Here is a 14,439-nt window from a genome sequence, read left to right on the forward strand (position 1 = left end):
TTCCAGAGGCATCCTACAAATCAGTGGGTTCACCTGAGCATCTCCTGGAGCACCTCATTCAACATGAATGAATATTGAAATGAATATTCAGTGACTGAGGCACACACAAGGGCATGTCCTTATTGGTGAAACACTACTGGTGAAATGCATAAATAAGAGAGTCATTATGTGAAAATAATCATAAGTAAACACTTATTTTTCCCATGCCAAGCCACAAGTACCTCTCATGTTCAGTACACTGTGTATTTAAATAGCAAGACTTTTACAATTGGTAAAATTGAGTGACAAAGTCTATTCTACTGACTCTTGTTTTTCAAAACATTCAGAGTGATTCTCACTGGAAAATATGCATTTGCTTATCTCTGATGTACAGAGGTGATGCTGAAGCCACATGAAATTAAACATATATATTCCTCCTCCATTAATACCTGAGCCTCTGTGCCCATCCCAGCAAATATATTGCACATGGCTGCCTTCCAAGTTTGATGTGTCACAGAGAAGATGTGTTCCATGTGTGATGGTTAGTAATTAAAGGAAGGAATTCTTGATCTGGGGTAGCATAGCTAAAGATAATGCACAGAAGGACCTGGGGCAAAGAGATAAGTACTATACACAAACTATTGTTGTTTATCAACATAAATAGAAAAGGAAACAAGTACAAAAAAAAACACACACCATCATTATCGAGCAACATGAAATAAAATAAATAAAGGTTGCTGGTTCTTAATCCAATCATATTAGCAGGAAAAGCAAGTACCACCTCTGACCCAGGATGCAACTTTTACCTGAGAAGCTGCCATATCCTCTTGATCCTGTTCCTCTTCCTCCTCTGGGTTCTATTTTCAGGAGACCATATGCTGAGGAGTCAAGTTACCATTTTGAGAATGTGTCTTCAAAGGCACAGCACTTTTATCTAACCTCACCGCAATGATTGGCAGAAGGACCTGGGAACTTTGAAAGTCCCACCCTATTATATCCTTTGTCCTGAGGAGTAAGATAATGAGTGGCAACATGGAGACCACATTAAGATTGTTCTTCTGTCTTCATGTGCTGTCTCCTCCCACAGAGGTCCACAAACTGCTACAGCAATAAGAATGTGTGCTGCTAACCTGAACCCCACAATCAGCAGAGCATTCTGTTATCTCCCCTGAACAAAGCCTGCTCTCCTCTCTCAGAGATGCAGCCCAGAGCCCTCTTGGCAGTTAGTGGGTTCGCCTGAGCATCTCCTGGGCCACCTCATTCAGCAATGATCCCTCACAAGAGAAGTTCACTAATTCTGTGGGGGAGCACACAGGTGATGTCACTTCTTAGATCTCCTCAGGTGATCGAATAACAACCCAAAGTGGTACAGTTTAGCTCTAAAAGCATGCAGAGCCCTTTGCAATCAAAGCTCCACTTACCATCAATAATCTGCCCCACTGCCATGGCACTTGCTTTCACAACTCCTCCAAACCACTCTCTTTACCTCAAGTGCATCTAATTAAACTCTGAGGATATCTAAGGGGACTTCAGCATACCTGCACCTTGGGGAGCAGTTCGGGTTCAATGGCCCATGAACAGTGAAGTGCACAGGTTGTGTGCTTTGAGTGGTGATATTAAATGGTGAGGGTTGGGCCAAATGCCTGGGCAATGTCTCAGGAGAAAATTCACAGAAGAACAGTGGAGAAACCTTGTGTACGAGGGCCTTAGAGTTCCCTCTAAAACGGGCCCTCTGTCTGGCAGGGGACAGGTCATGGTTTGGGAGCGTCTCACTTACAGTCCGCACTCACCATTGCTAAAGGCTCAGAAGCAAGTATTTCAACCAAAGTAGTGACCCTTGGGCTTCACATGCGTAGGAATGTGAACTCAGAGGCTCAGTATTGAAATGCAAACTCCAGACAGATGAAGATTTGCAGGATGTTCTCAGCTCTGTAACTATTTCTGGGAGCCTCACAAAGTGCAGGTTTGCACTTTATAAATAAACACCAGGGTGAGAGTCTGAGTGGAGCACTTCCAGTAATGGGGGACATCTAAATACAGGACTTGTGGTGGTGCGGACTTGTGTGGAGGTGCCATGAGAAGGTCAAGGGGTCAGGACCAGAACTCTTTTCTACATACCTCTCCTGTTGTGTTCTTCATTTGACCACTCCATTTCACTTGGAACCATTTTGTACGGCTTCATCATGATTAGAAAATTTGTGAGATTTCCATCAAAAATGAAGATTATGATACTCCCATAAATGTTGGGTAATTCTTAACATTATATTTGCAATATTTCTCTTATATTTACTGCATCACTCTGAGTTCAATAGGTTACCATATCCATTAATGGCCCACTGGTGTCTCAGAGAACTGCTGGTTGTGGTGGAAAATCCCACAATTTGGTGGCCAGGACTCTTAGACTTTAGTGTGATGGAGAGTGTGGTCATATTTGTCTGACCAAAGGGGTCATAAAGGATGGAAAACATACTAGAAAAGCTTGTCACCAGAGGAGGAGGAAAACTGTGTTTTTTCTTCATAAGAGCACTCTGCAACTCCAAAAGATCAACACACATCTTTTAAATATGTACATAGTACTATAACAAGACAAAATATGTTTTTAGACCCCAAAAACTCTTGATGAATTTTTCATGAATTCCAGTGATGCAAAAAGTTTTTTTCAAAGTACTTCCTACGGACTATTGGCCAAGATGGGGGCATAGGTAGACTCACTGTGCCTCCTCGCACAACCAAGATAAGGACAGCAATTTAGAAACAGAATAACAACCAGAACCAACAGAAAATTGAACTGTATAAAAGTCAGACAACCAAGCAGTTAAAACAGACACGTTCATCCACACTGGTAGGAGGGGCAGAGTTGGGAAGCCAGGTGGAGAGGAGTCTCATGGCACAAAGAGCATTGGGACCCGGTGCCTAAGACTGCAGCGGGCAGACCCTGGGTGGTGCAAGCAGCAACTGGCAAACCCAGGCAGAGGGGTGGAAACCGGCAGACCCAGAAATGCAGCAGTTGTAAAGCAAGGCACTGTGCACAACCCAGGATCCCAGCGATGGGAAATAGAGCCTCCAGGCACTGATTGAAAACACCTGTGGGGATTGAGGTGCAGGGAGAGACTCCCAGCCTCGCAGGAGAGGTCATTGGAAAGACCCATGTGGTACAAAAGCTCACGAACACAGGAATCCACACCAGAAAAGCCAAGTTTGATTAGGGGAAGTGGCAGAAGGGACTGAAATCAGCAGAGAGCTGAGCAATCACCACTCTTCCCTCTCGGACTGTGTCCCCACTTTCAACATCACAACACAGCGGCTGGGCTGCCCCGCCTTTGTGAACACCTAAGGCTCCACCCCTCATACATAATAGGTGTGACCAGACTGAAAAAAAAAGAGAGAGAGAGATTGTTCAAGCAGAAGAACAAATGAAATCCCCCAAACTCATCATTTTAAGCGACTGAGAGATAGCCAGCCTATCAGAAACACAGCTCAAAACACTGTTGACCAGGATGCCCACAGAATTTGCTGATTTTGGTAGCAGATTAGATGAACAAATGAAGGCTACTATAAGTGAAGTGAAGAAAATACACAGGGAATCTATAGGGATGGAAAGAAAGCTGGGTCTCACATCAATGGAGTGAACCAGGAAAAAGAAAGAAATTACCATGCAGAAAAGAATGAAGAAATGAGAATTAAAAAAAAAATGAGGAGAGGCTTAGGAACCTCGGGGACATCTTTAAACATTCCAACATCCAAATTATTGGGGTACCAAAAGGAGAAGAGGAAGAGCAACAAGAAGAAAAGCTATTTGAACAAATAACAAGGGGGACTTCCCCAATCTGGCAAAGGAAATAAACTTCCAGGAAGTCCAGGAAGCTCAGAGAGACCCAAAAAAGGTTGGGCCCAGGAAGAACACACCAAGGCACATCATAATTACATTAGCCAAGGTAAAAATGAAGGAGAGAATCCTCTAAGCAGCATGAGAGAAAGAGACAGTGACCTACAAAGAAGTTCCCATTAGACTGTCAACTGATTTCTTAAAAGAGACCTTGCAGGCAAGAAGGGGCTGGAAAGAAGAATTCCAAGTCATGAAAGGCAAGGACCTCTACCCAAGATTGCTCTATCCACCAAAGCTTTCATTTATAATGGAAGCACAAACAAAGTGCTTCTCAGATAAGGTCAAGTTAAAGGAGTTCATCATCCCCAAGCCCTTATTTTATGAACTGTGAAAGGAATTTATCTAAGAAAAAGAAGATGAAACATATGTAGAGTAAAATTATAGCAAACACAATTATTAACAACCACACCTAAAACAAAAACTAAGCAAACAACTAGAACAGGAACAGAACCAAGGAAATGAAGATCACAAGGAGGGTTAGCAACACAGGTGTGGGAGGAAGAAAGAGGGGGGGAGATACAGAGAACAAGTAGTATAGATGGTAGGTGGAAAACAGGTGGGGGAGGGCAAGAATAGTATAGGAAATGTATAACCTAAAGGAGTTATGCCACATGGGCATGAAATAGAGGGGAGGGATTTGGGTGGAGGAGGATGGAGGGGCCTAATGGGACAGCTGTAATAGCATAATCAATAAAATATTTTAAAAAGTACTTCCTGTGCATGATTGCATTCCTCTGATTAATATAAATGAATTCATTTATATTCAAGTGAATATAAACCTTCTATGAGACTCCTCTGATTCAATGTCCTGAGTAGGGTCCCCCTCACATAACACGTTCTGAGCAAACACAACAATAATACCTCAATACTTATGCCAGTAAGTAGAAAAAGTTGGTATCCATAGGACTCAAGTCCACAACAAATATGCAGTTTTCCTATGTGGAATGTAGTTCATGGGCCTATTTCTAGGGGCCAGAGGGAAGAATGATTCTTTCCTTGACTCTAGTTGTCCTGAGAATCAATAACCAGCCCGTCTGTTTCCTTGCTCCTCATTGTAACTACTCACCAGTACTAGATATTATGCCTTCCTCATGAAATAAGCAGCTGTCCTCAGCTTCTTTCTTCTTATACAATTTTAAAGTTTCAATGATTATTGTAACTTAATTAGGTTACAGTGAGTTTTATGATACAACTTCCTGCAAGTGTAAACAACACAACAGTATATATATTTGAAAACAGTACTTTGTATGGAAGAGACCTTCCATTCTTATTACCTACACTGACCATTCTTAGCAATACATGTCTGACTCCTTATGTGCATTTCAGGGTCCTTGTGCTTCTCAGTCCTCCCTAGAATAATAAGAGTAGTTTCCCAGCCCTAATATCCTGTGTGATAGTAAGGAATTTCACCAGTGTCATTTAAGTTAACTAGATTCTTACTTCAAAGGGCCTGAGGGTCATTCCCTTCATTTAAAGTGCACCAGGGTTTTCAGTTTTAACTTCAAGTGCACACTCAAATTGTTTTGTAAAGTTCAGTTTAGGACTCAGGGATGACTCACAATTCCATTTTTGAAGACGTGCCTGCAAATCACTCCTTCAGTTTTGACATCAGAACTGCTAAAATATGGTTTTAAATCCAGTGGAAAATTAAAATCACCTATAAAACAATTATATTTATTATTTTGTGACGGGAACAAATATAGATGGAGGACATCAGGTATCAGTTTGCAGCAAAATCCAACCTCATATGCAGAAACTAAAATCTATCTACAAAAACTTATACTCCTTATATTAAAATATATTAATTACTTGATGAAGAATTGAAAATAACCACGTGAAAATAGAGACATAGAAAAATATGACAACTATTTAATATTAGCAAATCTGTAAAGGACCAAAATAAAAATGAAAACAGAGAAAATATAAAAATAACTCTAACAGAAAATGAGAAGGTAAAATCACAATATTTAAATTTAAAACTTCATTAAAATAGAGAAACATTCATTGGTTGCCTATATGTCCCCAACCAGACGCCAGGCCCACAACCCAGGTATGTTCCTATTTCCAGAAGTAAATGGGTGACCTTGGCTTTGAACAATGACACTCAACAAACTGAGCTATTCAGGCCAGTGCTAATGCTATTAGGTCTTAACTCAGTAAGAGAAGAGATTATATGACATTCAGTTCTTTTTTTGTTATAACACCCAAAGGAAATCTAAACACATAGCAATAATTAAATGGCATTACACCAAACATAAAACTCCTGCATATAAAGCAAACAACCAGTAGGTTAAAATCACATGCTGTAGAAGGAAGGAAATTTTCAAAAGTGTTTCTGATAAATAGTTAATATCCAGGTTATATGAAAGACTTTTATAAAACATCATGATAAAAACAGTAACCCTATTTTGAAAATGGACACATATATGTCATTAATCTATAAGAAAAAATCATGAATACATAACAAAATGAGACAGATTCTTTCATAAATGGTCTGATAGAAACTGAACTAATACACACAAAACATTGTAAGTAGACCACTTTCTTATGACATGTACAAAATAAATTCAAAGTGGATTAAAACCTAAAATATAAGACCTGACACTGTGAACTAGAAGAAAGGACAGATGACAAACTCTGTCATGACTCTTACTACAAATATTTTAGGTATAATATGGTAGGCAGAGCAAAGAAGAGAAAAAAAAACAAATAAGACTACAAAGACATAAGTTTCTGCATAGCAAAAGAAATCATCAAGAAAACCAACAAACCAATTTACTGAATAGGGGAAGATATCCACAAATAATGTTAAATATTCAAAGTATACAAGGAACTTACACAACAACAACAAAACAATTTTATGTAAAATTGGGGAGCACTGGCTTGTGTGTTCAAAGGATTGAATGCTGGCCTCTGAACCAAAGGATCACCAGTTCCACTGTCAGTCAGGGTACATGTCAGGGGTGTGGGCCAGTTTCCCAGTTGGAGGTGTGCAAGAGACAACCACTCATTGAGGTTTCTCTATTGCTCTTTCTCCCTTCATTCATCCTTTCTAAAAATAAATAAATTAAATTTAAAATGAAAAAAAAATAACGTACAATACAAAGAAAAATGGGAAGAGGACCTGAAGAGATATTTCTATGAAGAGGACATAAAGATGGTCAATACACATATGAAAAGATGTTCAGTACCATTCTCATCATCACAAAAATGCAAATTGAGACTACAATGAAATACCACAACACACCTCTCACCATGGCAATTATCAATAAATCAAGAAACAATGACTACTGGCAATGATGTGGAGAAAGGAGAACCCTCCTGCACTGTTGGTGAGATTATAAATAAGTTGGTGCAGCCACTGGAGAAAACAAGATGGATGTTCCTCAAATATTTAGAAATAAGTACAACAGGACACAGCAATACCATTTGTGGGAGTTATCCAAACAATAGTAGTACACACATTTCAAATGGTATATACACCTTTATACCCACTGTAGCATTATTTACAATAGTGAAGATGAGGGCCAGAATGAAAAATGGTTTTGTTTTAGTGACAATAGAGGTATTGTCAGAAAGATAAGTAACGGTTGGAAGTGGCTAAAATCTTTATGCCATTATATACATTTAAAAGGCTTCACTACAGTATAAACATATTTTATGATGAATGAGTATTGAGGACTGTTTAACATTTTTGTGACATTAGGAATATAAGTAAACCATTTCTTCTGTGAGAATTATTTGATGTTGAGTAAGGATGAGGACTATAAAGTGTTTTATTACATACTCAAAACTTACAAGGTTTCTCTCGTATAAGAATTTTCTGATGCCGAGAAAGCTTACAGGACTGGTGAAAGGCTTTACCACGTATTTTACATACATAAACCTTTTCATGGGAATGACCTCTCTGATGTAGAATAAGGGTTGAGGAGTGTGTAAATGCTTTCCTATACTTGGTATATTCATTAGGCTTCTTTCTAGTATGAATTTTCTGATCATTAGTAAGTGTTTTCAGGTGTCTAAAGGCTTTCCCACAATGTTTACATTTATAAGGCTTTATTCCAGTATGAATTTTCTGATTTTGAGTAAGAGTTGATCTCTGGCTAAAGGTTTTCCCACATTGTGTACATTCATAGGGCTTCTCTCCAGTATGAATTTTCTGATGTTGAGTAAGTGTTCCCTGGTATCTAAAGGCTTTCCCACATTGTGTACATTCATAAGGCTTCTCTCCAGTATGAATTTTCTGATGTCAAGTAAGGCTTGAGGAGTATTTAAATACTTTCCCACAATGTGTACATTTATAAGAGTTTTTTCCAGTATAAACTTTTTGGTGGCAATTAAGGTTTAAACACTGTGTAAATGCTTTGTCATATTGTATACATTTATAAGGTTTCCCTGCAGTATGAACTCTCTAATGACAAGTAAAGCTTGAGGAACACCTAAAAGCTTTTCCACATTCGCTACACTCACAACACTTTCCTCCAGTATGAATTCTGTGATCATGTGCAAGATTCATAGGTGTGAAACACAGGTCAATGTATATTGAACTACAATAATTTTTTAAACAAATCACAGTGTTGAGTACTTCAAAAAGCTTTAAATGTTTGAAGCAAGACCAAGTATGGTACAATGAGAAAAATTCACATAGAAAAGGAACAACAGTTGCTTATACTCAGGAACCACAGAGCTCAAATTCCCTGTCACACAGTGGAAACAGGATAAGAAAACTCCACATCCCCAGTTCTTTTATAGACACATAGAGGGTCCAGTGTGTTCAATGATCTCACAGATTTCAAGCATCTTCAAAATATGTGTTTCTGTTTGGCAGGGCCCACATTGCTCACAGCATAACAGCACACAGTGAATATATTAAAGTGCACACTGAAAAGGAATGGTAATACTTGAAATACCACAGAAACCAGTGGACTGAAGATCAATATCAAGCATAAAAAGATAGCCTGGGCTTTGAGAAAGAAACTGACACTATATTAAACTTGCTCCTCACACACACTCAAAAAACAAACACACACCACTTGTGTTTATCAAAATTAAAGTTTAAACTAGGGGTGAATGTTATTTTCTCTTAACCTGGAGAAAGGAAGTTCATAAAGCCTAGTTGTTTACAGTTATGAAATTCAACAAATATATCAAGACAGGAAACAGAAAACCAATTCAAATCAGAAAATTAAAATATATCTACAAAAATTGGCACTAGTTGTATTGAAATGTAATACCTACTGGATAAAGAAGTGAAAATACCCACCTGAATATAGAAACATAGAAAAATATGACAACTACTTAATAGTAGCAAACCTGTAAATGACCAAAATAAAAATCAACCAGAGAAAATGTAAAACTAAGCCAAATATAGAATGGGAAGCTGAAAAACAGAATATTCAAATTGAAAAATATATTAAAATATAGAAACACCAAGCAGTTCCCTGTTTATGTCCTCAGCCAGGTAAGAGGCCCAACAACCCAGGCATATTCCTTTTCCCAGAAGTAAACCAGAGACCTTAGCTTGAGGGATGATGCTCCACAAACTGAGCCTCTAGGGCCAGGGCAAAAGCTAATAGCTCTTAATTCACTAAAAGAAAAGAGATTGTAGGACATTTTTTTTATTATTATAACACCCAAAGGAAATGTAAACCAGAAAAAGTAAACAAATAGCATTACACCAAATATAAAAACTTCTGCACATTAAAGCAAACAAACAGTAGGATAAAATAACATCCTGTAGAAGGAAAAAAAATTCTGCAAAGTGTACCTGATAAGTAGTTAATATCCAGGTTATAGAAAGGACTTTAAAAAAACATCATGATAAAACAAGTAACCCAATTTTTAAAATGAACAAATATATGTCATTAACTAATTTATTGAAAAAATCAGGAATATACAATGAGATCAGACAGATTCTATCATAAATGGTCTGAGAGAAACTGAACCAATACACACAAAACATTATAAGTAGACCACTTTGTTATGACATGTACCAAAATAAACTTCAAGTGGATTAAAACCTAAATTTAAGACCTGAAACCATGAAAACACTAGAAGAAAGGACAGCTGACAAACTCTGTCATGACTCTTAAAAATATTATTTTAGATATAACATGGTAGGTAGAGCAGACAGGAGAAACAACTAAACAAGACTACAATAAAATAAGATTTGCAGAACAATGGAAACCATCAAGAAAACAAACAAATCTAGTGAAAGGAGGAATATACCCACAAATAATGCACAATATTCAAAGGATACAAAGAAGTTATACCACACCACAAACAAACAAACAAAAAAAAACAACAACAATGTGATGGGAAAACAGGGAGCACTGGCTTGTGTGCTCAATGGATGGAGTGCTGGCACCTCTGAACCAAAGGATTGCTGGCTGGATTCCCAGTAAGAGGATATGCCTACAGTGGATGCCATGTTCAGTTTTCATATTACACGTCTTTATACCTGCTAAACAGACCTTGTTACACCAAAAAAATTATCTCTCAACATGTCACCTTCAAGGGATGAGTCATGATGTGTTTATGGAAATTATGAAAAAACGGATTGCAAATATATGTTCCATGTTACTGAGCAATTACAAAAACTTAATTGTATGCACTGCATATATTTTTGTAAAGATTCTATTTATTTTTATAGAGGGGAAGGGAGAGAGAAAGAGAGGGAGAGAAACATCCATGTATGGTTGCCTCTTGCGCGCCCCCTACTGGGGGCCTGGTTTGCAACCCAGGCATTTGCCCCAGACTGGAAATCCAACTGGCGACCCTTTGGTTTGCAGGCTGGTGGTCAACACACTGAGGCACAGAAGCTCAGGAGACCACATACTTTTCAAGGCAAATTGTAAACCAACTTTGTTTCTCAAATTCATAGTATTAACATTTAAACTGATGTCTCAAATGAAGCATTAAGAAAAAAAAAGAAAAAAGCAAGCATCATCATGAGGGAAAAGAAGAACTCATGAGCTGAGGAAAAAAAAATATTTGTAACCCCTTAGTGGTGTGGTTCAGTGGACTGAGCAACTGCCTTAGAACCAAAATGTCAGCAGTCTGATTCTTGGTAAGGGCACAGGCCTGGGTTTGACTCCAGATCCCCATTTGGTGGTGTGAGAGAGGAAATGGTTCAATGTGTTTTTAGGCATTGATGTTTCTCTCCTTTTCTCCCTTACCTCTCTGTAGAAATAGATAAATAAAGTATTTTAAAAATATATAGATAAAAAGATGGTGTCTAAAAGACTCTCAACATCTTATATCTTTTAGGAAATGGACATTAAAAGAAGGAAAATTGAAGAAAGTGCACATTCAAGCAACATGAAACCCCTGCTGGAAAGGTCAGAATCCAGAACACTGAGAAAAGCAAATGCTGCTGTGCATGTGGAGCAAACGGAGCTCTCATTCCTTACTGGTGAAAATACAAAATGCTACAGTCCCTTGGGAAGAGTTTAGAAGTCCTCACACAACTAAGCATACACTTATTACATAATACAAAAAAAAATGTGCTCTATAGTATTTAACCAAAGAGCTAAAAATTTTATCTACACAAAAGCCTACATGGGACTATTTTTAGAAGTATAATTCATACATTCCAAAAATTCAAATCAATGAAGATATATGTGAACAGGTGACTAGAAAAGGAAACTGAAATATATACAATGAAATATTATTTAGCACTAAAAATGATATATCAAGGCATGAAAGAAATGTAAATTAATAGAATTAAGAGAATTTATTACTTCTCACCCACTGCTCAGTTGGTTAGAGAATCATCTATATACACAAATGTCACAGGGTTATATGTCACCCCAAAATATTCAATTGAGGATTCGAAAGAGACATTTGCATATATGTGTCAATGGTAGCATTAAATACAAAAGCCTGGTAGGTGGAAACAACCACCAGGTCAATGGATAAATACATTTAAAAATGTAGTATATTCAGTGCCAGCTGTTGTGGCTCAGTGGATGGAGTGCTGGCCTGTGAACAAAAGAGTTCCTGGTACAATTTCAAGTCAGGGCTCATGCCAGGGTTTTGGGCCAGGTCCCCAAGAGGTGTTGCACGAGAAGCAAATACACACTAGTGTTTCCCTCTCTTTCTTTTCTCTTCCCCTCTCTCTAGAAATGAATAAAATCTTTCAAAAAGTTATAAAAATGTAGTACATATACACAATGGAATACTGCTCTGCCTGGAAATAGAAAATATGTTCTCACCTGGTACCACAAAGTCAAACTAGAACATGTTCTAAGTGAAGCACTTGAGTCACAAAGACACGTGCCACAGCCTTCCACTTAGGTGAGTTCTAATGGAGTGCAACTCAGAGAAAAGAAAAGGTAGTTACCTGGGCCTTGGTTTTACAGAAAATGAGAAAGTGGTTGTTTAAATGGATATTGCCACATTTTTGTGAGATGAAAGTTTTCAGAATTCAGATGCACAATTACACAAATAATCTTAATGTGACTTAACTGTACCACTAGAGAAAGTTTAGAAGGTAGATCTTTATTTACATGATTTCTTATCAAAATTTAAAATAAAAAAAAATATCTAAAAGAGACAACTATAAATCTTTGCTTTTTAACTTTAACTTTTTATTAACTTTTAGTCCAGTTTATGTAAGAATCTGTGAAAAAAATCAAATCCAGTGTATAAAAGGCTTTGCTTATCATTTGTAAAGCAAACTGAAAATTAAGCTGTTGAAGGGTCAGCATTTACTAAATTAAATAATAGAATTTTCTGGGGAGTCAGTAACTGATAGACATTTGACTGAAAATGTAATGTGTGTTAAGATGCCATGCAGATTTGTACAACACCCAAATGCAAAAATACACAAAAATGTACTCTTGCCTTGGTCATAAGACAACTAAGTATTTAGGAAGCTAAAGCTTGATTAAGCACCAACACACTAAAAAAAGCTTCTGATTTTTAAGAAAAAAAGTATGTTTTGTCACTTTCTGTTCTCAGCATATATTTCAATTCTTTCCAGTGGACCCAAAACCTCCAGGACCCCATTCAATGTCTTCCAAATCTTGAACTTCCCCTATTTCTGTATAATAAACCTGTTCACAAATGTGCTGTGCAATGTGGTCACCCTTTTAACTTCACAGTTTCCTTTGCCAAAATTGAACAGTACAACACCTTTATCCCCTCCATAATCTTCATCTATGACACCAGCTGCTACATCTAGGAAGTGTTTTGCAGCCAAACCAGAACATGGAGCTACTCTACCATAGCACCCAACAGCAAGGGTGATCTGAATGTCAGTTTTCACAAGGGCTTTCTCCATAGGTGGCAGTGTGTGAGCATTGGTACTGTACAGATCACAGCCACTTGCTGGTCGCAGGGGTGGCGTGCTCCCAGAGCAGAAGGAAAGGTATCCCTGAACTGCAGTCTTCTGCAGGACACTACTGCTTGCTGGAGGAGATGGTGTGCAGCTCTTCAGGCCATGGCATGCCAGAGCAGAATGTGGGCACAGGTTGCCACAGAGAAACAGGAAGGCGTGAATCAAATCATTTAAAAAATTACATTCAACTTGGAATAGCTTTTTAGAAAGATTTTATTTATTTATTTTTAGTCAGAGGGGAGAGGAGGTTGAGAAACATGTGAGGTGGCCTCACATACGCCCCCTGCTGGGGACCTAGCTCACAACCCATGCATGTGCCCCAACAGGGAATTCAGTCATGGACAGATATAAAAAGAAGATTATTCATTTAATACAAAAGACCAAACACCCATTGACCATTAAAGAAGCACAGAAAAAAAACGATGGCATATTTATTATTCAGCCATATAAGACTTAAAAATGTTGCCTTTTGTGCCAACATACATGAACTATGAGAACATTCTATTCTGCTAAGTGAAATAAATCAGAGGTAGGAAAAATGAATATCTACTCTCAGATATCATATACATGTAATCTAAAATAAGAAAGCCTAGGGGTTGTGATCAAGATTACAGAAAAGGAAAACCCTGTACTCAAATGCTTCATGAGCACATCAGAATTACACGTAAAGTACAGAACAACCAGCTTTCTGAAACCACCTGATATGGGTGAACAGAAGTCTGACAACTAAGCATAGACAAATGCACAGAGAAATGGGTAGATAGAGAAAATATATGAAAATAGTAAGTCCCAAATGCCCAATTTCATGTCATGGTTAAACACTGGGATAAATAACTTAGCCGAAGAAGTCCCCACTAAGGTGTGTCCTAGCATGGACCCTCACTAAGGTGAGGTTCCAGAACCTCCTGCCCCACATGCCACTGGTGGGAAGACAAGTCCCCACAACTCTGGCTGTAGAAACCAGTGAGGATTTGGTGGAGGAACACAGAAGGTACCTGGAGCCCCATGTGTTCCCATTAAAGGGACTCACAACAGACTTACAAGGATTCAGTCACTCTGAGCTTTAGCATCATGGCAGCAGCTCAACATACAGAGAGGAAATGAATGGTCTGGCATCATGGTGAGACCTGGAGGGGAACTTTCTCTCAGACGGATGTGTTGTCAGAGGTAATTATTTCCTTACCAAAAGTATACCCACTGCCACAATGACACTTAGTAGGCTGGGCACCAT

At 38.2% G+C, this 14,439-nt stretch overlaps 1 pseudogene; it reads right to left on the reverse strand.

The window, feature by feature from the left end:
* Positions 1–12,837: 12,837 nt before the first annotated feature.
* On the reverse strand, positions 12,838–13,317 carry LOC123825392 (annotated as a pseudogene).
* Between the last annotated feature and the right edge of the window lie 1,122 nt (positions 13,318–14,439).

This window comes from Phyllostomus hastatus, unplaced genomic scaffold (genome assembly GCF_019186645.2).
Source record: "Phyllostomus hastatus isolate PE091 unplaced genomic scaffold, TTU_PhHast_1.1 phas_contig_635, whole genome shotgun sequence".
In the NCBI taxonomy this organism is placed as follows: Eukaryota; Metazoa; Chordata; class Mammalia; order Chiroptera; family Phyllostomidae; genus Phyllostomus; species Phyllostomus hastatus.